The 24,678-nt window shown below is 45.4% G+C and overlaps 6 non-coding genes across 6 annotated transcripts; all 6 read left to right on the top strand.

Moving 5' to 3' along the window:
• Nucleotides 1-2,354: 2,354 nt before the first annotated feature.
• LOC138565282 (U6 spliceosomal RNA) lies at nucleotides 2,355-2,461 on the top strand. Its single transcript, XR_011301175.1, has one exon. It is a non-coding gene; the product is annotated as a U6 spliceosomal RNA (small nuclear RNA).
• Nucleotides 2,462-14,041: 11,580 nt separating this feature from the next.
• Nucleotides 14,042-14,148, top strand: LOC138565281 (U6 spliceosomal RNA). Its single transcript, XR_011301174.1, has one exon. It is a non-coding gene; the product is annotated as a U6 spliceosomal RNA (small nuclear RNA).
• Nucleotides 14,149-16,559: 2,411 nt separating this feature from the next.
• LOC138565280 (U6 spliceosomal RNA) lies at nucleotides 16,560-16,666 on the top strand. Its single transcript, XR_011301173.1, has one exon. It is a non-coding gene; the product is annotated as a U6 spliceosomal RNA (small nuclear RNA).
• Nucleotides 16,667-19,071: 2,405 nt separating this feature from the next.
• LOC138565279 (U6 spliceosomal RNA) lies at nucleotides 19,072-19,178 on the top strand. Its single transcript, XR_011301172.1, has one exon. It is a non-coding gene; the product is annotated as a U6 spliceosomal RNA (small nuclear RNA).
• Nucleotides 19,179-21,589: 2,411 nt separating this feature from the next.
• On the top strand, nucleotides 21,590-21,696 carry LOC138565278 (U6 spliceosomal RNA). Its single transcript, XR_011301171.1, has one exon. It is a non-coding gene; the product is annotated as a U6 spliceosomal RNA (small nuclear RNA).
• A 2,406-nt stretch (nucleotides 21,697-24,102) lies between these two features.
• Nucleotides 24,103-24,209, top strand: LOC138565277 (U6 spliceosomal RNA). The gene has a single exon (XR_011301170.1). It is a non-coding gene; the product is annotated as a U6 spliceosomal RNA (small nuclear RNA).
• The last annotated feature ends 469 nt before the right edge of the window (nucleotides 24,210-24,678 follow it).

Genomic DNA, 24,678 nt, shown 5'->3' with positions numbered 1-24,678 from the left:
TTTCTTTATTGAAGATTGAAATTGTATGTTCATTCATATTACACGACAACACAATGCATTTTGCGCCAAATTCAACACTAATGCCTCAGGAGCCTTTTACTTGTGAGTCCTCTTGACTGAATGAACAGCCCCGTCCCCTTCAATTTCTTGACTTGTACTTTTACAAGTGGCACGCTTCTTTTGTTTTTTTTTATCCCATTCTACCAAACTCAGTATTATCACTTTCCCCCTTGTTGTGCACTCCAGCGTAAACTGCTTTAAGGTGCTATTTGCAAATATCGCTCTGAACTACAGCTTTACTTGCTTCTGGGCCTTAATCTTTAAATGGGGCTGAGCAGAGTACTCCGGGTTTGGCTGCTTTTAGTTGGTTGATTTCTTTTTTGATTTCTGTAACTTTCAAACAGTCCCATTGTGAAATACCATTGCCACAATGTGCTGCAGTGCATGAAAACCTAAAATTAATGGTAGGGAGAGGGAGAGGGGCTGGGGGGAAGAGAGAGTGCGGGAGGGTGGGAGGGAGCGAGGGAAGGAGACAGGGAGGAGAGAGAGAGAAAACAAAGAAAATATGGTATTTGGGGGCTATGTATTTGCATGGAAAAGATTTTAGCCTTTTAATCAAGTGGAAAGGGGCTCTGTGGTTGGTATCTCAGCCTGTTGATGCTTTGTTGAGTTGCTTGGAACATGCAAGGAAGGAGACCTGAAGCACTCCCGACCAGGTTGCATGTCTCCAAGTTACTGAAATCCAACAGACCTCCTCCCTGTGCCACAAACTTCTGGGCACTGAGCTCTGCAGTTGTTCCCCACAGGTCGCCAAGTGTCCCAGATTTACTTTCTCAGAGTTGCTAGTTACTGCTACCCCACCTCGACCACTATATTTTCCCCAGATACTTGCTACTGTGGAGTAAGCAGGGCTAAGAGAGAGGGAGAGGGGGTGTGCCTATGCAAATCATCTGCCAGTATGCTTCCTGGGAGGTCATTCCATCTCACCATCTGACACCTGGGCAGCGGCAGGTAATTTGGAGAACAGACATATTCGGACAGGCCACAGAGCAAAAGCTGGGCCGTTGATTGAGGATCCCTTTAGCCATGTCTCCCTAAGTTACTGAGGTCCAGAAAAATTCCACCCTCAGCTCTTATAGAGAGGTCCTTGGCCGATCGTGGCCGATCAGGGTCGGGGGTGGGGGGACTGCACACTGCCTCACCTTTTCACTGCTTTCTACAGCGGTAATGCTTTTGCAGAAGGGGCCTGTACAAGTGATTTTGTCTGCGCTGTGGGAAAGTGACATTTATCCACTGACATTAACCAAATTACTTGCGCTGTTCAACGCACATACATGCATAGAAATCATGTTATGTTTTTTGGGGAAGGTCTAGAGGGTCCTGCTGATGATTTATTAAGCTGTCTGCTACTCTTGCTTTTACATAGTCTTCCCTGCCCAGGCATGTTTAAGGCATACTGCATGTCCCTCCATTACAATGAAAACTCTGTTGAAAGCACAGAGGTACATAGGAATGGATCTGTTAAGAAATGAGACAAAAAGCCTGGAAAATGTAGAAACAGGTAGTATTTGGACTTAGCACATTTGACTGTGAGTTAGTTTATTGTATCAGTTGACCCACTGACCCCCTTACCTTTTGTGTAATACTTTTGCTCTCAGTGGGGTTGCCCAAAGTTCCCTTCTTAAAGCGGCTTTCTTATAAAAAAATCCTAGACCTGCTTTTTGTGGCACACATGCCTCATATCCCGTTGCAGTTGATAAAGTCACATCATCTCCCACCAGTACAAGCTGTAAAAGATTTCCAGGGCTTATCCAAGCAAACTAGACGTGGGTCGAAGGTTGAGCAATCCTTAAATCAGCAGCAAAGTTAAAATTGAAATCAGCCTCAGAATCCTTTATAGGATGGTCCAACATCTGTTGCTTACAGGGCTCAATCGGACAGCCTCTGGTGCTGACTCCTTAAGCCACCTCCTGTTTTTGCCTTGTCCTTGATACAGCCATGGGCCCACATACACTCAGAGGTACCGAGTTTTTCTCATGTCTATTGGGTCTATTGTGATGCTCTCAGGCTTGTATGACCCAGCCATTGTGATGGGGAGGGGGTTTTCATTTTGCAAGCACCCTGGACCATTAATCTTTATATCTTTAAATATAATTGGCATTAAACTAAAACCCTTTAGGGCCAGATCAATACAGCAGCAAAGAATGCTTATTCGTTGTTGTTTGCCTCTTCATTTCATACCACCCGATATCTAAATGGTGTTTGGACTTTCTGCCCTCTGAAATAAGGACATTTGGTATGGCAAACCTTTGACCAGAGGTCCTAATCAATGGTTTGATTGACTCTCCCTTTGCGCTTGCTTCTGCAACACATGTACTAATATTGGAATGATAATGGGAAATTTAAATCGGCCCCTGCTCTAAAGGATGACACGCACATTCGTAAAGCATTCACTATTTTTGGAACATGACTGGACAGAAACTTTCTTAATTTGCAAGTGTTGATTTTTTAATAGATCTTTCTTTATTGAAGATTGAAATTGTATGTTCATTCATATTACACGACAACACAATGCATTTTGCGCCAAATTCAACACTAATGCCTCAGGAGCCTTTTACTTGTGAGTCCTCTTGACTGAATGAACAGCCCCGTCCCCTTCAATTTCTTGACTTGTACTTTTACAAGTGGCACGCTTCTTTTGTTTTTTTTTATCCCATTCTACCAAACTCAGTATTATCACTTTCCCCCTTGTTGTGCACTCCAGCGTAAACTGCTTTAAGGTGCTATTTGCAAATATCGCTCTGAACTACAGCTTTACTTGCTTCTGGGCCTTAATCTTTAAATGGGGCTGAGCAGAGTACTCCGGGTTTGGCTGCTTTTAGTTGGTTGATTTCTTTTTTGATTTCTGTAACTTTCAAACAGTCCCATTGTGAAATACCATTGCCACAATGTGCTGCAGTGCATGAAAACTTAAAATTAATGGTAGGGAGAGGGAGAGGGGCTGGGGGGAAGAGAGAGTGCGGGAGGGTGGGAGGGAGCGAGGGAAGGAGACAGGGAGGAGAGAGAGAGAAAACAAAGAAAATATGGTATTTGGGGGCTATGTATTTGCATGGAAAAGATTTTAGCCTTTTAATCAAGTGGAAAGGGGCTCTGTGGTTGGTATCTCAGCCTGTTGATGCTTTGTTGAGTTGCTTGGAACATGCAAGGAAGGAGACCTGAAGCACTCCCGACCAGGTTGCATGTCTCCAAGTTACTGAAATCCAACAGACCTCCTCCCTGTGCCACAAACTTCTGGGCACTGAGCTCTGCAGTTGTTCCCCACAGGTCGCCAAGTGTCCCAGATTTACTTTCTCAGAGTTGCTAGTTACTGCTACCCCACCTCGACCACTATATTTTCCCCAGATACTTGCTACTGTGGAGTAAGCAGGGCTAAGAGAGAGGGAGAGGGGGTGTGCCTATGCAAATCATCTGCCAGTATGCTTCCTGGGAGGTCATTCCATCTCACCATCTGACACCTGGGCAGCGGCAGGTAATTTGGAGAACAGACATATTCGGACAGGCCACAGAGCAAAAGCTGGGCCGTTGATTGAGGATCCCTTTAGCCATGTCTCCCTAAGTTACTGAGGTCCAGAAAAATTCCACCCTCAGCTCTTATAGAGAGGTCCTTGGCCGATCGTGGCCGATCAGGGTCGGGGGTGGGGGGACTGCACACTGCCTCACCTTTTCACTGCTTTCTACAGCGGTAATGCTTTTGCAGAAGGGGCCTGTACAAGTGATTTTGTCTGCGCTGTGGGAAAGTGACATTTATCCACTGACATTAACCAAATTACTTGCGCTGTTCAACGCACATACATGCATAGAAATCATGTTATGTTTTTTGGGGAAGGTCTAGAGGGTCCTGCTGATGATTTATTAAGCTGTCTGCTACTCTTGCTTTTACATAGTCTTCCCTGCCCAGGCATGTTTAAGGCATACTGCATGTCCCTCCATTACAATGAAAACTCTGTTGAAAGCACAGAGGTACATAGGAATGGATCTGTTAAGAACTGAAACAAAAAGCCTGGAAAAATGTCGAAACGCGTAGGATTTGGACTTACAATTAACTGACTCACATTCAGATGTGCTATCCCTTGCCCCCCTGACCCCCTTTCCTTTTGTGTAATCCTTTTGTTCTCAGTAGGGTTTTCCAAAGTGGCTTTCAAATAAAAGATCATAGACCTGCATTTTGTGGCACACATGCCTCATATCCCGTTGCTCTTGATAAACTCACATCATCTCCCACCAATACAAGCTGTAAAAGATTTTCAGGGCTTAGCCAAGCAAACTAGACGCGGGTCGAAGGTTGAGCAATCCTTTAATCAGCAGCAAAGTTAACATTGAAATAAGCCTCAGAATCTCTTAAAGGATGGTCCAACATCTGTTGCTGGCAGTGCGCAATGGGGCAGCCTGGGTCCTGACACCTTAAGCCATCTCCTATTCTTGCCTTGTCCTTGATCCAGCCATGGGCCCACATGCACTCAGAGGTACAGAGTGTTTCTCATGTCTCTGGGTCTGCTGTGATGCTCTCACTCTTGCATCACCCAGCCATCGTGATGGGGAGAGGGGTGTCGATTTGCAAGCACCGTTGAGCATGAATCTTTTTATCTTTAAATATAATTGGCATTAAACCAAACCCTTTAGGACCAGATCAATAAAGCAGCAAAGAATGCTGATGTATTGCTGTTTGCCGCTTAATTCCATACCATCCGACATCTAAATGGTGTTTGGTCAAACGTTTGCCATATCAAATGTCCTTATGTTAAAGAGCAGAAAGTCCAGAGGTCCTAATCAATGGTTTGGTTGGCTCTCCCTTTGCGCTTGCCTTAAGGCGTCAGCCCGATTGCGCCCTGCAAGCAACCAGTGTTGGCCCATCCTTTAAGAGATTCTGAAGCTGATTTCAATGTTATTTTTGCTGCTGATTTAAGGATTGCTCAACCTTCGGCCCACGTCTAATTTCCTTGGCTATGCCCTTGACATCTTTTACAGCTTGTATTGGTGGGAGATGATGTGAGTTTATCAAGAGCAACGGGATATGAGGCATGTGGGCCATAAAAAACATGTCTAGGATCTTTTTTTATAAGAAAGTCTCTTTAAGTAGGGAACTTTGGACAACACTGCTGAGAGCAAAAGGATTACACAAAAGGTAAGCGGGTCAGTGGGTCAAGGGATAGCACATCTGACTGTGAGTCCGTTTATTGTAAGTCCAAATCCTACCTGTTTCAACATTTTTCCAGGCTTTTGGTTTCATTTCTTAACAGATCCATTCCTATGTACCTCAGCAAAACATGTACTAATATTGGAATGAAAATGGGAAAATAGAATTGGCCCCTGCTTCAAAGGATGACACGCACATTCGTAAAGCATTCACTATTTTTGGCACACGACAGGACAGAAACTTTCTTAATCTGCAAGTATTTATTTTTTAATACATCTTTTTTTTTTTTTTTTTTAATAACATATTTTATTTATTTTATAAACGTAAACATATACATACAAGTTAATAACAAGTCATCGCTCGGGCATACAGGCAATCACTAAGCATAGCTCTTCATGCACATTGCAAGTTTCAGAGTTTTAGGTCCTTCATGAAATGGGTTACTAGGCGTCCAAATTATACATTGTGCAGATGAGTCTTCGCAGGACTCCAAACGTTTATCAAGTCTATTCATGGGTTCGCAGATCCCTACGTGTCTTCCCATTTTTGCCAGATCTTGCGTGCTTTCCCTGTCAAGTCTATTCATGAGTTCGCAGAGCCCTACGTGTCTTCCCATTTTTGCCAGATCTTGCGTGCTTTCCCTGGGCACCCTCTGGTAGTGTATATTCTCATTTCCATTTGCACACAGATATCCACGTCTGTTATCCATTGGTCACATTGAGGGGATAAGGGTGAGCCCCACAATTGGGCCAGATTCCTCTTTATGAGTCCCGTGGTTGTTGCCAGCATGAGTTTCTCATATCGGAGGATGTCTAGGTCGTCATCCATCCCTAGTAATAGCAATTTGGGGTCCATGGGTATTCGTCGGCCGATGACTGCCGATAACCTGTCACAACATTTCTGCCAGAAAATTTGGATTCGTGGGCATTCCCACAAGATGTGAAAAAAGGTCCCCCTCGCCTGTTGGCACCTTAGACAGTTGGGATCAGTTGCTCTCCCCCATTGATGTAAAGCTTCTCTCGGATAGTATACCCTGTGTAGAATTTTGAGTTGGATCAATCTGATTCTAGCCGAGATGGCAATTTCCCTCGGATACATGAGTGCTTTGATCCATTCTTCCGGTTGTATTGGTCCCACATCTCTTTCCCATTTTGCTTTCAGATCTGTAAGTTCCGTTGTGGCGAAAGAGGCTATTGCATTGTACATTGTGGAGGTTATTTTATTATCGATACGATCTACCACGATGTTTCTCTCAATTGGTGTGCAATCTGGAATGTTCGGTGGGTCGATCTCACATGTGATAAGTGCGTGATGTATTTGTCTGTAATGGAAGTGTTCTGTGGGGGGTAGGTTGAATTTGTCCTGCAGGGTCTGGAATGGTATTATTGCTCCATCTTGTATTATGTCTGCTAGCCTTGTTATCCCAGCTGATTCCCAGGTCGCCCATTTTGGGATTTTACTTAGCTCCGGCAGACGTTTGTTACGCCATAGGGGCTGTGCCAGCGTGAGTTTCCCATCCCATCCCAGGTGCTTGTGTGCATCTAGCCATATTTGCGTTCTATGTGCTCTAATCGTGTTGGGGATCATGCGTACCCTACTATTGTAGAGGGTCTCTAATGGGGTGAGCCCGGCACTCATCTGGCTATCCGCTTTAATATGTGGTAGTTCAGGGTTGTTATGCAGGATATCATTTATCACCGGCATCTGGGCTGCCCAATAATATGTTTGTAGGTGGGGCAGTCCTATACCTCCTTCCCATGCGGAACGTTGTAGGGTTTTGAGCGCGATCCGTGGATGCCCTCCACCCCAGAGGAGCTTTCTGAGAGTCTCATCTATTTTTAGGAATTCTATCTTGGGTACATACAGTGGGGCGTTTTGGAGGATGTACACGAATCGTGGCAGAGTGAGCATTTTAAACATTGCCGCCCTTCCTAGCAGGGTGAGGGGTAGGGTCATCCAGTGTTTCACATCATTCGCGAATCTATCTCTGATTGGATGGAGATTTTGGGGAACATATTGCGTGAGGTCCGTCGCAACCTGTACCCCAAGATATCTGAAATGCTCGGTTTCTACTCTATATGGGCAATTGTGTAGAGCTGTCGTATCAGTTCCTTGGATCGGAAAAAGGATGGATTTGTTATAGTTTACCCGTAGACCACTAAATGCTCCGTATCTATTTAGTATTTGGGTGACGATGGGGTATGATACTAGTGGATCACTCATGTAGATCAGTAAATCGTCGGCATAGAGGGAAACCCTATCCTCCCAATCTCGGGCCCACCGGAACCCCTTCCACAACTGTGATTCTCTCAGCATTATTGCCAGGGGCTCGATTGCCAGTGCAAATAGCATTGCCGAAAGGGGACAGCCCTGCCTGGTCCCTTTACCCAGGTTAATACTACGTGATGTCCACCCGTTTACCCTTATCTCAGCTGTCGGTGTGTTGTAGAGCAGCTTGACCCAGCCTATGAATTGCTCACCCAACCCCATTTTACCCATAATGCTCCACAAGGCCTCCCAGTGGACTGAATCGAAGGCTTTTTCGAAATCAATCGCGAGGAGTGCTAGTGCATCCCGCAGCGATGGAGACTTCTCAATGGCGGCATGTAGCCTGTGGATATTCATTCGTGTGGATCTCCGTGGCATAAAGCCACATTGGTCTGGATGGATAAGGGTGTGTATGACTGTCTGGAGCCTGTTAGCCAGTGTCTTGGCCAGTATCTTAGCTTCTATGTTTATAAGTGAGATCGGCCTGTAGGAGCTGCATATGTTTGCTGGTTTGCCTTCCTTATGTATCACCACTATAGTGGCCTTTCTCAGATCCGGGGGCAGAATTCCTTTACCTTTGGCATATAGGAACATTTTATGCATCTGTGGTACTATGTGCTCATTGCCGATCTTTTTCCAAGCTTCCACTGGGAAGCCGTTAGGCCCTGGGGTTTTCCCATTTTGGAGTTGGGATAGGGCTGTCGACAGTTCTTCCTCTGTAATCCCTGTTTCCAAACTCGCTCTTTGCGTATCGCTTAGGTGTGGAATGGTGAGTGTGTCCAGGATGCTGGGATCCAGTGCAGTCGTCGGGGGAGCGTACAATGCCTCATAGTACTCTGCAAAGGTTTCAGCAATGCTTGAGTCGGTATAGGTCTGTTCTGCATTCCTGGTAGTGATACATCTTATCTGGTGTTGACCCTCCTCTCTTTTTTCCAGCCACGCCAGCATTTTGCCGGCCTTGTCTCCAGTCTCGTATAGCCTGGTACGCATTGTCCTGTGTGCCTGTTTCGCACAGGTAAGTGTGACATCATGCAGCTTCTTTTGTGTCGCTTGTAGGGCTCTGTTGTCATCTGATGCGCCTGTGTTTATATATCGCACTTCAGCGTTTCTGACCTCTGTTTCAGCGTCTTCAACCTCCTTCCTGTGCGCTTTTTTGTGTGCAGCAGTCCAGCTCAGTACTACCCCTCTCAGGGTTGCTTTGTACGCCTCCCATATGGTTCCTAGGTCCTCTATCGAGTCCTGGTTTGTTTCGAAATATGAGACAGTGGCTTCCTGCATCTTTTCTACTAACTCTTTGAACCCTAAATAATACGAGTTCAGGCGCCAAGTCAGTGGAGGCCTGGGTCGTTCTGTTTCGAGTAGGATCTTCAGCGGTGAGTGGTCCGAGATCCCCCTGGGCTGGAGTGTTGCCTCCGTTACTTTATGTATGTCTACACCAGGGAGGAAGAAGTAGTCTAGTCTAGACAACGATGCATGCGCGCCTGAATGGAAAGAGTATTGTTTCTCCATCTGGTGCAGATCCCTCCATGCATCCTTCAGTCCCAATGCTGTGGCAAAGATGGCTAATTTCGTCGGTATCATCGGATTTCTCCCCCTGATATGTGTACGATCTAGATTAATGTCCATTACATCATTGAAGTCTCCACCTACAACTAGTATATCCGCGGTGTTGTTGGCTATGATCGGTGTGATGTCGTCGAGTAAGGTATTTGTGAGCGCCGGGGGAGCATAGACCGCCAGTATGGCAATGGTTTGATTCCATAGCGTTCCATTTATGTGGACAAATCTCCCTCCGGTGTCCTGGGTTATGTTGGATATCTCTATAGGGATTCTTTTGTGTATTAATATAAGCACACCTCTCGAGCCCATCGAGAAACCTGCATGTATTGCTGTACGGTATTTGGTTCTTTTGAAAAATTGGCATCTTGTGCCGGCCAAATGTGTCTCAGTAAGCAGTATTAGGTCCGGGTTATTTCGATTCAGGTATTGTGTTACTAGTCTTCTCTTGATACTGCTTCCCAGGCCATTGACATTCCATGTCATGATGTTAAGTTTTTTGGTGTCTGTCCCTTTCGCACTCATTTCTTATCTTGTTCGTATGTCTGTGCCATTGGTAGCAGTTTAGACGAGAGGAGTCCTGCTCTATCGGTGTTTGGACTGCCCTGTTGTCTTCCCATTTCAGCGTGCTTGTCTAAGCCGTGCTTTCCTTGTTGCCAGCATAGAACGTGAACAAATCCCAACTTACCCCCCTCCCTATACTCCTTCCCCAACTGAAGCATCTGTCGCCCACACAACCAAACTTAATCAAACCGTTGAACTTGGGGTATCTCTTGTCACTGTGGCGGTGGAGGTGCCGTAGTGAAGAGTCCGTAACTTGCTTAGGCCGCCGTGGGTTGGTGGTACCACGGCGGGTGATTGCAGGGTCTGTTCTATACCGATTGCAATCGGGGGGGTGGCTTGCGTGATGTGTCTTAACGCAGCCGCCAGCCGTTCTGAGTAGTGTTCTTTCCTGCTCGTGCCTCCGTATGTTTGTCGGTTGTGTTTAGGCGTCGGCATTCTGTGCTATTTCTTCCATCGGTTGCTGTGGCGGCTCATTTGGTGGCCTGTTTGGTCGGGGTCTATTTCTACGGTTTTCCTGTCTTCTCCATGGGCCCCATTCACCTTCTAGGTTGCGTTCTGCCCAGCTCCATGCCTCTCTTGGATCAGTGAAATGCACAGTAGTGCCCTTATGAAAGATTTTTAGCTGGGCTGGGAATAGCAGACCATATTTCACATTCAGCCCTTGTAATCTCTTTTTGAGAGTGTCAAAGGATTGCCTTGCTCTTTGTACCTCTTTGGTGAAGTCGGGGAAGAAGGCTATCCTGGAGCCGTTATAGGTCATGGCTCCATTCGTCCTTGCCATGTGGAGTATCGCGTCGCGATCTCTGTAATTTAGGATCTTGGCTATTATCGCTCGTGGCGGTGCTCCGGGAGTTGGTCTGCCAGTTGGTATCCGGTGTGCCCGTTCAATTGAGAAGAAGTTTGAGAGAGATTTAGGAGCGAATAAATCGGCGAGCCATTGTTCGAGGAACAGCTCCATGCTGGGTCCTTCTTCTTTCTCTGGCAGGCCGAGGATGCGGATATTATTTCTTCTCGATCGGCCCTCTCCCTCTTCCACCCTCTCCTCCAGTAGTTTAATGCGACCTAGTGCTGCATTCATTTGCTGGCCCATGCCTCTCACATTGTCTTCTGCCACTGATATGCGCGCCTCCGCCTCCCCTGTACGAGATGATAATTTCTGCAGGTCATGGCGCAGCAGAGAGACCTCCGTACAGATGCTATCCATTTTGACTTCCATGGCAGATCGAGAATTGGAGATAGCATTCATCACGTCCCTAAGGGATATGTCGGCCTCAGGGTCTGGTGATTCATCGGTTCTATTCTGGGCCGTGGAAGATGTCGGGGCAGGCGTTGTGTATTGTTCCATTGTGTTCTGGGTTCCAGTTCTTCTAAGCCTATCTTTGCCCATGTCCGGTGTGTGGGGGGGTGCTGCTCTTGTGTTTCCCCCCGTTATTCTTGGCAGAGGTCGGGGAAGCGTAGGCGGGCTGGCGGACGGTAAGCCCGGGGTGCCGTTTACTAAGTTTCGGTGTCTCAGGATCGCGTCTCCCCTCCTCCCCTTCCTCCTTACCGGCTCCGCCGTATACCGCTCACCAGGCTTCGTTCGGCACCGCAGCGGCCGTTGCTGCTGTCGAAGGATCGGAGCGCCCGCTCTGCTTGGTCTGTCGTGCTGGTCCCGCAAAGTCCGTTGTTGTTGCAGGCCTCGGCGAAGCCGGGGGTCATTCCGATAGATGGGCGTCCCAGCAAGGACCGCGGGGAGTGGGGGGGGTCAGCACTGATAGCTTGGGCGGCTGAGTCCCCCAGCGATGGTTGGCGTCGAATCTGCTGGATGGGCCCCTCCCAATTTCAGACGAGTTTCTTTCGATTTCCACGAGAGGCAGCGCCTGTGGGTCTAGATTGTGTCTCTGTCGGCCATTTTGATTTCCGTTTGGCGCCGATTGCTTCTCCTTCTAAATGCCGATATCTCGGGATTGGCGCTTCGGAATCAGCTCCAGTTGCAGATATCGTTCCTACTAGGGTTCCGCCACCCTGTAGGAACCTTTTTTGGGGCTGGATTAGCCCAAATTCGCAGGATATTGCAGGATGTAGCTGGCGGCTTCGGGAGCTCTACGGGCTCACGTCTTCATCGGTCGCCAGTTTTTTTGTACTTTAATACATCTTTTTTTAATGAAGATTGAAATTGTATTTTCATACATAATACACGACAACACAATACATTTTGGGCCAAATTCAACACTAATGCCTCGGGAGACTTTTACTTGTGAGTCCTATTGACTGAATGAACAGCCCCATCTCCTTCAATTTCTTGACTTGTACTTTTAGAAGTGGCACGCTGCTTTTGTTTTTTATCCCATTCTACCAAACTCAGTATTATCACTTTTCCTCTTGTTGTGCACTCCAGCGTCAACTGCTTTAAGGAGCTATTTGCAAACATCGCTCTGAACTACAGCTTTACTTGCTTCTAGGCCTTAATCTTTAATTGTGGCTTAGCAGTGTACTCCGGATTTGGCTGCTTTTAGTTGGTTAATTCTTTTTTTATTTCTGTAACTTTCAAACAGTCCCATTGTGAAATACCATTGTCACAATGTGCTGCAGTGCAGGAAAACTTAAAATGAATGGTAGGGAGGGGGGGGTTATGGGGGAGGGAGGGAGGAGAGAGAGACAGAGAGAGAGAAAACAAAGAAAATATGGTTTTCGGTGGCTATGTGTTTGCATGGAAAAGATTTTAGGCTTTTAATCATGTGGAAAGGGGCTCTGTGGCTGGCATGGCAGCCTGTTGATGCTTTGTTGAGTTGCTTGGAACATGCAAGGAAGGAGACCTGAAGCACTCCCGACCAGGTCGCATGTCTCCAAGTTACTGAAATCCCACAGACCTTCTCCCCGTGCCACAAAGTTCTGGGAGATGAGCTCTGCAGTTGTTCCCCACAAGTCGCCAAGCTCCCCAGATTTACTTTCTCAGAGTTGCTAGTTACTGCTACCCTACCTCGACCACTATATTTTGCCCAGATACTTGCTACTGTGGAGTAAGCAGGGGTAAGAAAGAGAGCGAGGGGGTTTGCCTATGCAAATCATCTGCCAGGATCCTACCTGGGAGGTCATTCCATCTCACCAGCTGACACCTGGGCAGCGGCAGGTAATTTGGAGAACAGATATATACGGACAGGCCACAAAGCAAAGGCTGAGCTGTTGATTGAGGATCCCTTTTGCCATGTCTCCCTAAGTTACAGAGGTCCAGAAAATTCCACCCTCAGCTCTCATAGAGAGGTCCTTGGCCGATCGTGGCCGATCAGAGGAGGGAAGTGTCGGAGGTGACTGCACACTGCCTCACCTTCACTGCTTTCTACAGTGGTAATGCTTTTGCAGAAGGGGCCTGTACAAGTGATTTTGTTCTGCGCTGTGGGAAAGTGACATTTATCCACTGACATTAACCAAACTACTTGCGCTGTTCAACGCACATGCATGCAGAGAAATAATGTTATGTTTTTTGGGGAAGGTCTAGAGGGTCCTGCTGATGATTCTTTTAAGCTGTCTGCTACTCTTGCTTTTACATAGAGTCTTCCCTGCCCAGGAATGTTTAAGGTATACTGTATGTCCCTCCCTTACAATGAAAACTCTGTTGAAAGCACAGAGGTACATAGGAATGGATCTGTTAAGAAATGAGACAAAAAGCCTGGAAAATGTAGAAACAGGTAGTATTTGGACTTAGCACATTTGACTGTGAGTTAGTTTATTGTATCAGTTGACCCACTGACCCCCTTACCTTTTGTGTAATACTTTTGCTCTCAGTGGGGTTGCCCAAAGTTCCCTTCTTAAAGCGGCTTTCTTATAAAAAAATCCTAGACCTGCTTTTTGTGGCACACATGCCTCATATCCCGTTGCAGTTGATAAAGTCACATCATCTCCCACCAGTACAAGCTGTAAAAGATTTCCAGGGCTTATCCAAGCAAACTAGACGTGGGTCGAAGGTTGAGCAATCCTTAAATCAGCAGCAAAGTTAAAATTGAAATCAGCCTCAGAATCCTTTATAGGATGGTCCAACATCTGTTGCTTACAGGGCTCAATCGGACAGCCTCTGGTGCTGACTCCTTAAGCCACCTCCTGTTTTTGCCTTGTCCTTGATACAGCCATGGGCCCACATACACTCAGAGGTACCGAGTTTTTCTCATGTCTATTGGGTCTATTGTGATGCTCTCAGGCTTGTATGACCCAGCCATTGTGATGGGGAGGGGGTTTTCATTTTGCAAGCACCCTGGACCATTAATCTTTATATCTTTAAATATAATTGGCATTAAACTAAAACCCTTTAGGGCCAGATCAATACAGCAGCAAAGAATGCTTATTCGTTGTTGTTTGCCTCTTCATTTCATACCACCCGATATCTAAATGGTGTTTGGACTTTCTGCCCTCTGAAATAAGGACATTTGGTATGGCAAACCTTTGACCAGAGGTCCTAATCAATGGTTTGATTGACTCTCCCTTTGCGCTTGCTTCTGCAACACATGTACTAATATTGGAATGATAATGGGAAATTTAAATCGGCCCCTGCTCTAAAGGATGACACGCACATTCGTAAAGCATTCACTATTTTTGGAACATGACTGGACAGAAACTTTCTTAATTTGCAAGTGTTGATTTTTTAATAGATCTTTCTTTATTGAAGATTGAAATTGTATGTTCATTCATATTACACGACAACACAATGCATTTTGCGCCAAATTCAACACTAATGCCTCAGGAGCCTTTTACTTGTGAGTCCTCTTGACTGAATGAACAGCCCCGTCCCCTTCAATTTCTTGACTTGTACTTTTACAAGTGGCACGCTTCTTTTGTTTTTTTTTATCCCATTCTACCAAACTCAGTATTATCACTTTCCCCCTTGTTGTGCACTCCAGCGTAAACTGCTTTAAGGTGCTATTTGCAAATATCGCTCTGAACTACAGCTTTACTTGCTTCTGGGCCTTAATCTTTAAATGGGGCTGAGCAGAGTACTCCGGGTTTGGCTGCTTTTAGTTGGTTGATTTCTTTTTTGATTTCTGTAACTTTCAAACAGTCCCATTGTGAAATACCATTGCCACAATGTGCTGCAGTGCATGAAAACCTAAAATTAATGGTAGGGAGAGGGAGAGGGGCTGGGGGGAAGAGAGAGTGCGGGAGGGTGGGAGGGAGCGAGGGAAGGAGACAGGGAGGAGAGAGAGAGAAAACAAAGAAAATATGGTATTTGGGGGCTATGTATTTGCATGGAAAAGATTTTAGCCTTTTAATCAAGTGGAAAGGGGCTCTGTGGTTGGTATCTCAGCCTGTTGATGCTTTGTTGAGTTGCTTGGAACATGCAAGGAAGGAGACCTGAAGCACTCCCGACCAGGTTGCATGTCTCCAAGTTACTGAAATCCAACAGACCTCCTCCCTGTGCCACAAACTTCTGGGCACTGAGCTCTGCAGTTGTTCCCCACAGGTCGCCAAGTGTCCCAGATTTACTTTCTCAGAGTTGCTAGTTACTGCTACCCCACCTCGACCACTATATTTTCCCCAGATACTTGCTACTGTGGAGTAAGCAGGGCTAAGAGAGAGGGAGAGGGGGTGTGCCTATGCAAATCATCTGCCAGTATGCTTCCTGGGAGGTCATTCCATCTCACCATCTGACACCTGGGCAGCGGCAGGTAATTTGGAGAACAGACATATTCGGACAGGCCACAGAGCAAAAGCTGGGCCGTTGATTGAGGATCCCTTTAGCCATGTCTCCCTAAGTTACTGAGGTCCAGAAAAATTCCACCCTCAGCTCTTATAGAGAGGTCCTTGGCCGATCGTGGCCGATCAGGGTCGGGGGTGGGGGGACTGCACACTGCCTCACCTTTTCACTGCTTTCTACAGCGGTAATGCTTTTGCAGAAGGGGCCTGTACAAGTGATTTTGTCTGCGCTGTGGGAAAGTGACATTTATCCACTGACATTAACCAAATTACTTGCGCTGTTCAACGCACATACATGCATAGAAATCATGTTATGTTTTTTGGGGAAGGTCTAGAGGGTCCTGCTGATGATTTATTAAGCTGTCTGCTACTCTTGCTTTTACATAGTCTTCCCTGCCCAGGCATGTTTAAGGCATACTGCATGTCCCTCCATTACAATGAAAACTCTGTTGAAAGCACAGAGGTACATAGGAATGGATCTGTTAAGAAATGAGACAAAAAGCCTGGAAAATGTAGAAACAGGTAGTATTTGGACTTAGCACATTTGACTGTGAGTTAGTTTATTGTATCAGTTGACCCACTGACCCCCTTACCTTTTGTGTAATACTTTTGCTCTCAGTGGGGTTGCCCAAAGTTCCCTTCTTAAAGCGGCTTTCTTATAAAAAAATCCTAGACCTGCTTTTTGTGGCACACATGCCTCATATCCCGTTGCAGTTGATAAAGTCACATCATCTCCCACCAGTACAAGCTGTAAAAGATTTCCAGGGCTTATCCAAGCAAACTAGACGTGGGTCGAAGGTTGAGCAATCCTTAAATCAGCAGCAAAGTTAAAATTGAAATCAGCCTCAGAATCCTTTATAGGATGGTCCAACATCTGTTGCTTACAGGGCTCAATCGGACAGCCTCTGGTGCTGACTCCTTAAGCCACCTCCTGTTTTTGCCTTGTCCTTGATACAGCCATGGGCCCACATACACTCAGAGGTACCGAGTTTTTCTCATGTCTATTGGGTCTATTGTGATGCTCTCAGGCTTGTATGACCCAGCCATTGTGATGGGGAGGGGGTTTTCATTTTGCAAGCACCCTGGACCATTAATCTTTATATCTTTAAATATAATTGGCATTAAACTAAAACCCTTTAGGGCCAGATCAATACAGCAGCAAAGAATGCTTATTCGTTGTTGTTTGCCTCTTCATTTCATACCACCCGATATCTAAATGGTGTTTGGACTTTCTGCCCTCTGAAATAAGGACATTTGGTATGGCAAACCTTTGACCAGAGGTCCTAATCAATGGTTTGATTGACTCTCCCTTTGCGCTTGCTTCTGCAACACATGTACTAATATTGGAATGATAATGGGAAATTTAAATCGGCCCCTGCTCTAAAGGATGACACGCACATTCGTAAAGCATTCACTATTTTTGGAACATGACTGGACAGAAACTTTCTTAATTTGCAAGTGTTGATTTTTTAATAGATCTTTCTTTATTGAAGATTGAAATTGTATGTTCATTCATATTACACGACAACACAATGCATTTTGCGCCAAATTCAACACTAATGCCTCAGGAGCCTTTTACTTGTGAGTCCTCTTGACTGAATGAACAGCCCCGTCCCCTTCAATTTCTTGACTTGTACTTTTACAAGTGGCACGCTTCTTTTGTTTTTTTTTATCCCATTCTACCAAACTCAGTATTATCACTTTCCCCCTTGTTGTGCACTCCAGCGTAAACTGCTTTAAGGTGCTATTTGCAAATATCGCTCTGAACTACAGCTTTACTTGCTTCTGGGCCTTAATCTTTAAATGGGGCTGAGCAGAGTACTCCGGGTTTGGCTGCTTTTAGTTGGTTGATTTCTTTTTTGATTTCTGTAACTTTCAAACAGTCCCATTGTGAAATACCATTGCCACAATGTGCTGCAGTGCATGAAAACTTAAAATTAATGGTAGGGAGAGGGAGAGGGGCTGGGGGGAAGAGAGAGTGCGGGAGGGTGGGAGGGAGCGAGGGAAGGAGACAGGGAGGAGAGAGAGAGAAAACAAAGAAAATATGGTATTTGGGGGCTATGTATTTGCATGGAAAAGATTTTAGCCTTTTAATCAAGTGGAAAGGGGCTCTGTGGTTGGTATCTCAGCCTGTTGATGCTTTGTTGAGTTGCTTGGAACATGCAAGGAAGGAGACCTGAAGCACTCCCGACCAGGTTGCATGTCTCCAAGTTACTGAAATCCAACAGACCTCCTCCCTGTGCCACAAACTTCTGGGCACTGAGCTCTGCAGTTGTTCCCCACAGGTCGCCAAGTGTCCCAGATTTACTTTCTCAGAGTTGCTAGTTACTGCTACCCCACCTCGACCACTATATTTTCCCCAGATACTTGCTACTGTGGAGTAAGCAGGGCTAAGAGAGAGGGGGTGTGCCTATGCAAATCATCTGCCAGTATGCTTCCTGGGAGGTCATTCCATCTCACCATCTGACACCTGGGCAGCGGCAGGTAATTTGGAGAACAGACATATTCGGACAGGCCACAGAGCAAAAGCTGGGCCGTTGATTGAGGATCCCTTTAGCCATGTCTCCCTAAGTTACTGAGGTCCAGAAAAATTCCACCCTCAGCTCTTATAGAGAGGTCCTTGGCCGATCGTGGCCGATCAGGGTCGGGGGTGGGGGGACTGCACACTGCCTCACCTTTTCACTGCTTTCTACAGCGGTAATGCTTTTGCAGAAGGGGCCTGTACAAGTGATTTTGTCTGCGCTGTGGGAAAGTGACATTTATCCACTGACATTAACCAAATTACTTGCGCTGTTCAACGCACATACATGCATAGAAATCATGTTATGTTTTTTGGGGAAGGTCTAGAGGGTCCTGCTGATGATTTATTAAGCTGTCTGCTACTCTTGCTTTTACATAGTCTTCCCTGCCCAGGCATGTTTAAGGCATACTGCATGTCCCTCCATTACAATGAAAACTCTGTTGAAAGCACAGAGGTACATAGGAATGGATCTGTTAAGAAATGAGACAAAAAGCCTGGAAAATGTAGAAACAGGTAGTATTTGGACTTAGCACATTTGACTGTGAGTTAGTTTATTGTATCAGTTGACCCACTGACCCCCTTACCTTTTGTGTAATACTTTTGCTCTCAGTGGGGTTGCCCAAAGTTCCCTTCTTAAAGCGGCTTTCTTATAAAAAAATCCTAGACCTGCTTTTTGTGGCACACATGCCTCATATCCCGTTGCAGTTGATAAAGTCACATCATCTCCCACCAGTACAAGCTGTAAAAGATTTCCAGGGCTTATCCAAGCAAACTAGACGTGGGTCGAAGGTTGAGCAATCCTTAAATCAGCAGCAAAGTTAAAATTGAAATCAGCCTCAGAATCCTTTATAGGATGGTCCAACATCTGTTGCTTACAGGGCTCAATCGGACAGCCTCTGGTGCTGACTCCTTAAGCCACCTCCTGTTTTTGCCTTGTCCTTGATACAGCCATGGGCCCACATACACTCAGAGGTACCGAGTTTTTCTCATGTCTATTGGGTCTATTGTGATGCTCTCAGGCTTGTATGACCCAGCCATTGTGATGGGGAGGGGGTTTTCATTTTGCAAGCACCCTGGACCATTAATCTTTATATCTTTAAATATAATTGGCATTAAACTAAAACCCTTTAGGGCCAGATCAATACAGCAGCAAAGAATGCTTATTCGTTGTTGTTTGCCTCTTCATTTCATACCACCCGATATCTAAATGGTGTTTGGACTTTCTGCCCTCTGAAATAAGGACATTTGGTATGGCAAACCTTTGACCAGAGGTCCTAATCAATGGTTTGATTGACTCTCCCTTTGCGCTTGCTTCTGCAACACATGTACTAATATTGGAATGATAATGGGAAATTTAAATCGGCCCCTGCTCTAAAGGATGACACGCACATTCGTAAAGCATTCACTATTTTTGGAACATGACTGGACAGAAACTTTCTTAATTTGCAAGTGTTGATTTTTTAATAGATCTTTCTTTATTGAAGATTGAAATTGTATGTTCATTCATATTACACGACAACACAATGCATTTTGCGCCAAATTCAACACTAATGCCTCAGGAGCCTTTTACTTGTGAGTCCTCTTGACTGAATGAACAGCCCCGTCCCCTTCAATTTCTTGACTTGTACTTTTAGAAGTGGCACGCTTCTTTTGTTTTTTTTTATCCCATTCTACCAAACTCAGTATTATCACTTTCCCCCTTGTTGTGCACTCCAGCGTAAACTGCTTTAAGGTGCTATTTGCAAATATCGCTCTGAACTACAGCTTTACTTGCTTCTGGGCCTTAATCTTTAAATGGGGCTGAGCAGAGTACTCCGGGTTTGGCTGCTTTTAGTTGGTTGATTTCTTTTTTGATTTCTGTAACTTTCAAACAGTCCCATTGTGAAATACCATTGCCACAATGTGCTGCAGTGCATGAAAACTTAAAATTAATGGTAGGGAGAGGGAGAGGGGCTGGGGGGAAGAGAGAGTGCGGGAGGGTGGGAGGGAGCGAGGGAAGGAGACAGGGAGGAGAGAGAGAGAAAACAAAGAAAATATGGTATTTGGGGGCTATGTATTTGCATGGAAAAGATTTTAGCCTTTTAATCAAGTGGAAAGGGGCTCTGTGGTTGGTATCTCAGCCTGTTGATGCTTTGTTGAGTTGCTTGGAACATGCAAGGAAGGAGACCTGAAGCACTCCCGACCAGGTTGCATGTCTCCAAGTTACTGAAATCCAACAGACCTCCTCCCTGTGCCACAAACTTCTGGGCACTGAGCTCTGCAGTTGTTCCCCACAGGTCGCCAAGTGTCCCAGATTTACTTTCTCAGAGTTGCTAGTTACTGCTACCCCACCTCGACCACTATATTTTCCCCAGATACTTGCTACTGTGGAGTAAGCAGGGCTAAGAGAGAGGGAGAGGGGGTGTGCCTATGCAAATCATCTGCCAGTATGCTTCCTGGGAGGTCATTCCATCTCACCATCTGACACCTGGGCAGCGGCAGGTAATTTGGAGAACAGACATATTCGGACAGGCCACAGAGCAAAAGCTGGGCCGTTGATTGAGGATCCCTTTAGCCATGTCTCCCTAAGTTACTGAGGTCCAGAAAAATTCCACCCTCAGCTCTTATAGAGAGGTCCTTGGCCGATCGTGGCCGATCAGGGTCGGGGGTGGGGGGACTGCACACTGCCTCACCTTTTCACTGCTTTCTACAGCGGTAATGCTTTTGCAGAAGGGGCCTGTACAAGTGATTTTGTCTGCGCTGTGGGAAAGTGACATTTATCCACTGACATTAACCAAATTACTTGCGCTGTTCAACGCACATACATGCATAGAAATCATGTTATGTTTTTTGGGGAAGGTCTAGAGGGTCCTGCTGATGATTTATTAAGCTGTCTGCTACTCTTGCTTTTACATAGTCTTCCCTGCCCAGGCATGTTTAAGGCATACTGCATGTCCCTCCATTACAATGAAAACTCTGTTGAAAGCACAGAGGTACATAGGAATGGATCTGTTAAGAAATGAGACAAAAAGCCTGGAAAATGTAGAAACAGGTAGTATTTGGACTTAGCACATTTGACTGTGAGTTAGTTTATTGTATCAGTTGACCCACTGACCCCCTTACCTTTTGTGTAATACTTTTGCTCTCAGTGGGGTTGCCCAAAGTTCCCTTCTTAAAGCGGCTTTCTTATAAAAAAATCCTAGACCTGCTTTTTGTGGCACACATGCCTCATATCCCGTTGCAGTTGATAAAGTCACATCATCTCCCACCAGTACAAGCTGTAAAAGATTTCCAGGGCTTATCCAAGCAAACTAGACGTGGGTCGAAGGTTGAGCAATCCTTAAATCAGCAGCAAAGTTAAAATTGAAATCAGCCTCAGAATCCTTTATAGGATGGTCCAACATCTGTTGCTTACAGGGCTCAATCGGACAGCCTCTGGTGCTGACTCCTTAAGCCACCTCCTGTTTTTGCCTTGTCCTTGATACAGCCATGGGCCCACATACACTCAGAGGTACCGAGTTTTTCTCATGTCTATTGGGTCTATTGTGATGCTCTCAGGCTTGTATGACCCAGCCATTGTGATGGGGAGGGGGTTTTCATTTTGCAAGCACCCTGGACCATTAATCTTTATATCTTTAAATATAATTGGCATTAAACTAAAACCCTTTAGGGCCAGATCAATACAGCAGCAAAGAATGCTTATTCGTTGTTGTTTGCCTCTTCATTTCATACCACCCGATATCTAAATGGTGTTTGGACTTTCTGCCCTCTGAAATAAGGACATTTGGTATGGCAAACCTTTGACCAGAGGTCCTAATCAATGGTTTGATTGACTCTCCCTTTGCGCTTGCTTCTGCAACACATGTACTAATATTGGAATGATAATGGGAAATTTAAATCGGCCCCTGCTCTAAAGGATGACACGCACATTCGTAAAGCATTCACTATTTTTGGAACATGACTGGACAGAAACTTTCTTAATTTGCAAGTGTTGATTTTTTAATAGATCTTTCTTTATTGAAGATTGAAATTGTATGTTCATTCATATTACACGACAACACAATGCATTTTGCGCCAAATTCAACACTAATGCCTCAGGAGCCTTTTACTTGTGAGTCCTCTTGACTGAATGAACAGCCCCGTCCCCTTCAATTTCTTGACTTGTACTTTTACAAGTGGCACGCTTCTTTTGTTTTTTTTTTATCCCATTCTACCAAACTCAGTATTATCACTTTCCCCCTTGTTGTGCACTCCAGCGTAAACTGCTTTAAGGTGCTATTTGCAAATATCGCTCTGAACTACAGCTTTACTTGCTTCTGGGCCTTAATCTTTAAATGGGGCTGAGCAGAGTACTCCGGGTTTGGCTGCTTTTAGTTGGTTGATTTCTTTTTTGATTTCTGTAACTTTCAAACAGTCCCATTGTGAAATACCATTGCCACAATGTGCTGCAGTGCATGAAAACTTAAAATTAATGGTAGGGAGAGGGAGAGGGGCTGGGGGGAAGAGAGAGTGCGGGAGGGTGGGAGGGAGCGAGGGAAGGAGACAGGGAGGAGAGAGAGAGAAAACAAAGAAAATATGGTATTTGGGGGCTATGTATTTGCATGGAAAAGATTTTAGCCTTTTAATCAAGTGGAAAGGGGCTCTGTGGTTGGTATCTCAGCCTGTTGATGCTTTGTTGAGTTGCTTGGAACATGCAAGGAAGGAGACCTGAAGCACTCCCGACCAGGTTGCATGTCTCCAAGTTACTGAAATCCAACAGACCTCCTCCCTGTGCCACAAACTTCTGGGCACTGAGCTCTGCAGTTGTTCCCCACAGGTCGCCAAGTGTCCCAGATTTACTTTCTCAGAGTTGCTAGTTACTGCTACCCCACCTCGACCACTATATTTTCCCCAGATACTTGCTACTGTGGAGTAAGCAGGGCTAAGAGAGAGGGGGTGTGCCTATGCAAATCATCTGCCAGTATGCTTCCTGGGAGGTCATTCCATCTCACCATCTGACACCTGGGCAGCGGCAGGTAATTTGGAGAACAGACATATTCGGACAGGCCACAGAGCAAAAGCTGGGCCGTTGATTGAGGATCCCTTTAGCCATGTCTCCCTAAGTTACTGAGGTCCAGAAAAATTCCACCCTCAGCTCTTATAGAGAGGTCCTTGGCCGATCGTGGCCGATCAGGGTCGGGGGTGGGGGGACTGCACACTGCCTCACCTTTTCACTGCTTTCTACAGCGGTAATGCTTTTGCAGAAGGGGCCTGTACAAGTGATTTTGTCTGCGCTGTGGGAAAGTGACATTTATCCACTGACATTAACCAAATTACTTGCGCTGTTCAACGCACATACATGCATAGAAATCATGTTATGTTTTTTGGGGAAGGTCTAGAGGGTCCTGCTGATGATTTATTAAGCTGTCTGCTACTCTTGCTTTTACATAGTCTTCCCTGCCCAGGCATGTTTAAGGCATACTGCATGTCCCTCCATTACAATGAAAACTCTGTTGAAAGCACAGAGGTACATAGGAATGGATCTGTTAAGAAATGAGACAAAAAGCCTGGAAAATGTAGAAACAGGTAGTATTTGGACTTAGCACATTTGACTGTGAGTTAGTTTATTGTATCAGTTGACCCACTGACCCCCTTACCTTTTGTGTAATACTTTTGCTCTCAGTGGGGTTGCCCAAAGTTCCCTTCTTAAAGCGGCTTTCTTATAAAAAAATCCTAGACCTGCTTTTTGTGGCACACATGCCTCATATCCCGTTGCAGTTGATAAAGTCACATCATCTCCCACCAGTACAAGCTGTAAAAGATTTCCAGGGCTTATCCAAGCAAACTAGACGTGGGTCGAAGGTTGAGCAATCCTTAAATCAGCAGCAAAGTTAAAATTGAAATCAGCCTCAGAATCCTTTATAGGATGGTCCAACATCTGTTGCTTACAGGGCTCAATCGGACAGCCTCTGGTGCTGACTCCTTAAGCCACCTCCTGTTTTTGCCTTGTCCTTGATACAGCCATGGGCCCACATACACTCAGAGGTACCGAGTTTTTCTCATGTCTATTGGGTCTATTGTGATGCTCTCAGGCTTGTATGACCCAGCCATTGTGATGGGGAGGGGGTTTTCATTTTGCAAGCACCCTGGACCATTAATCTTTATATCTTTAAATATAATTGGCATTAAACTAAAACCCTTTAGGGCCAGATCAATACAGCAGCAAAGAATGCTTATTCGTTGTTGTTTGCCTCTTCATTTCATACCACCCGATATCTAAATGGTGTTTGGACTTTCTGCCCTCTGAAATAAGGACATTTGGTATGGCAAACCTTTGACCAGAGGTCCTAATCAATGGTTTGATTGACTCTCCCTTTGCGCTTGCTTCTGCAACACATGTACTAATATTGGAATGATAATGGGAAATTTAAATCGGCCCCTGCTCTAAAGGATGACACGCACATTCGTAAAGCATTCACTATTTTTGGAACATGACTGGACAGAAACTTTCTTAATTTGCAAGTGTTGATTTTTTAATAGATCTTTCTTTATTGAAGATTGAAATTGTATGTTCATTCATATTACACGACAACACAATGCATTTTGCGCCAAATTCAACACTAATGCCTCAGGAGCCTTTTACTTGTGAGTCCTCTTGACTGAATGAACAGCCCCGTCCCCTTCAATTTCTTGACTTGTACTTTTACAAGTGGCACGCTTCTTTTGTTTTTTTTTATCCCATTCTACCAAACTCAGTATTATCACTTTCCCCCTTGTTGTGCACTCCAGCGTAAACTGCTTTAAGGTGCTATTTGCAAATATCGCTCTGAACTACAGCTTTACTTGCTTCTGGGCCTTAATCTTTAAATGGGGCTGAGCAGAGTACTCCGGGTTTGGCTGCTTTTAGTTGGTTGATTTCTTTTTTGATTTCTGTAACTTTCAAACAGTCCCATTG

The sequence above is a fragment of the Ambystoma mexicanum genome, chromosome 1q (genome assembly GCF_040938575.1).
Source record: "Ambystoma mexicanum isolate Mex_15411 chromosome 1q, UKY_AmexF1_1, whole genome shotgun sequence".
NCBI classification, from domain to species: Eukaryota; Metazoa; Chordata; class Amphibia; order Caudata; family Ambystomatidae; genus Ambystoma; species Ambystoma mexicanum.
Note: the sequence above shows the minus strand (reverse complement) of the source record. Positions and strands in the feature narration are given on the sequence as shown.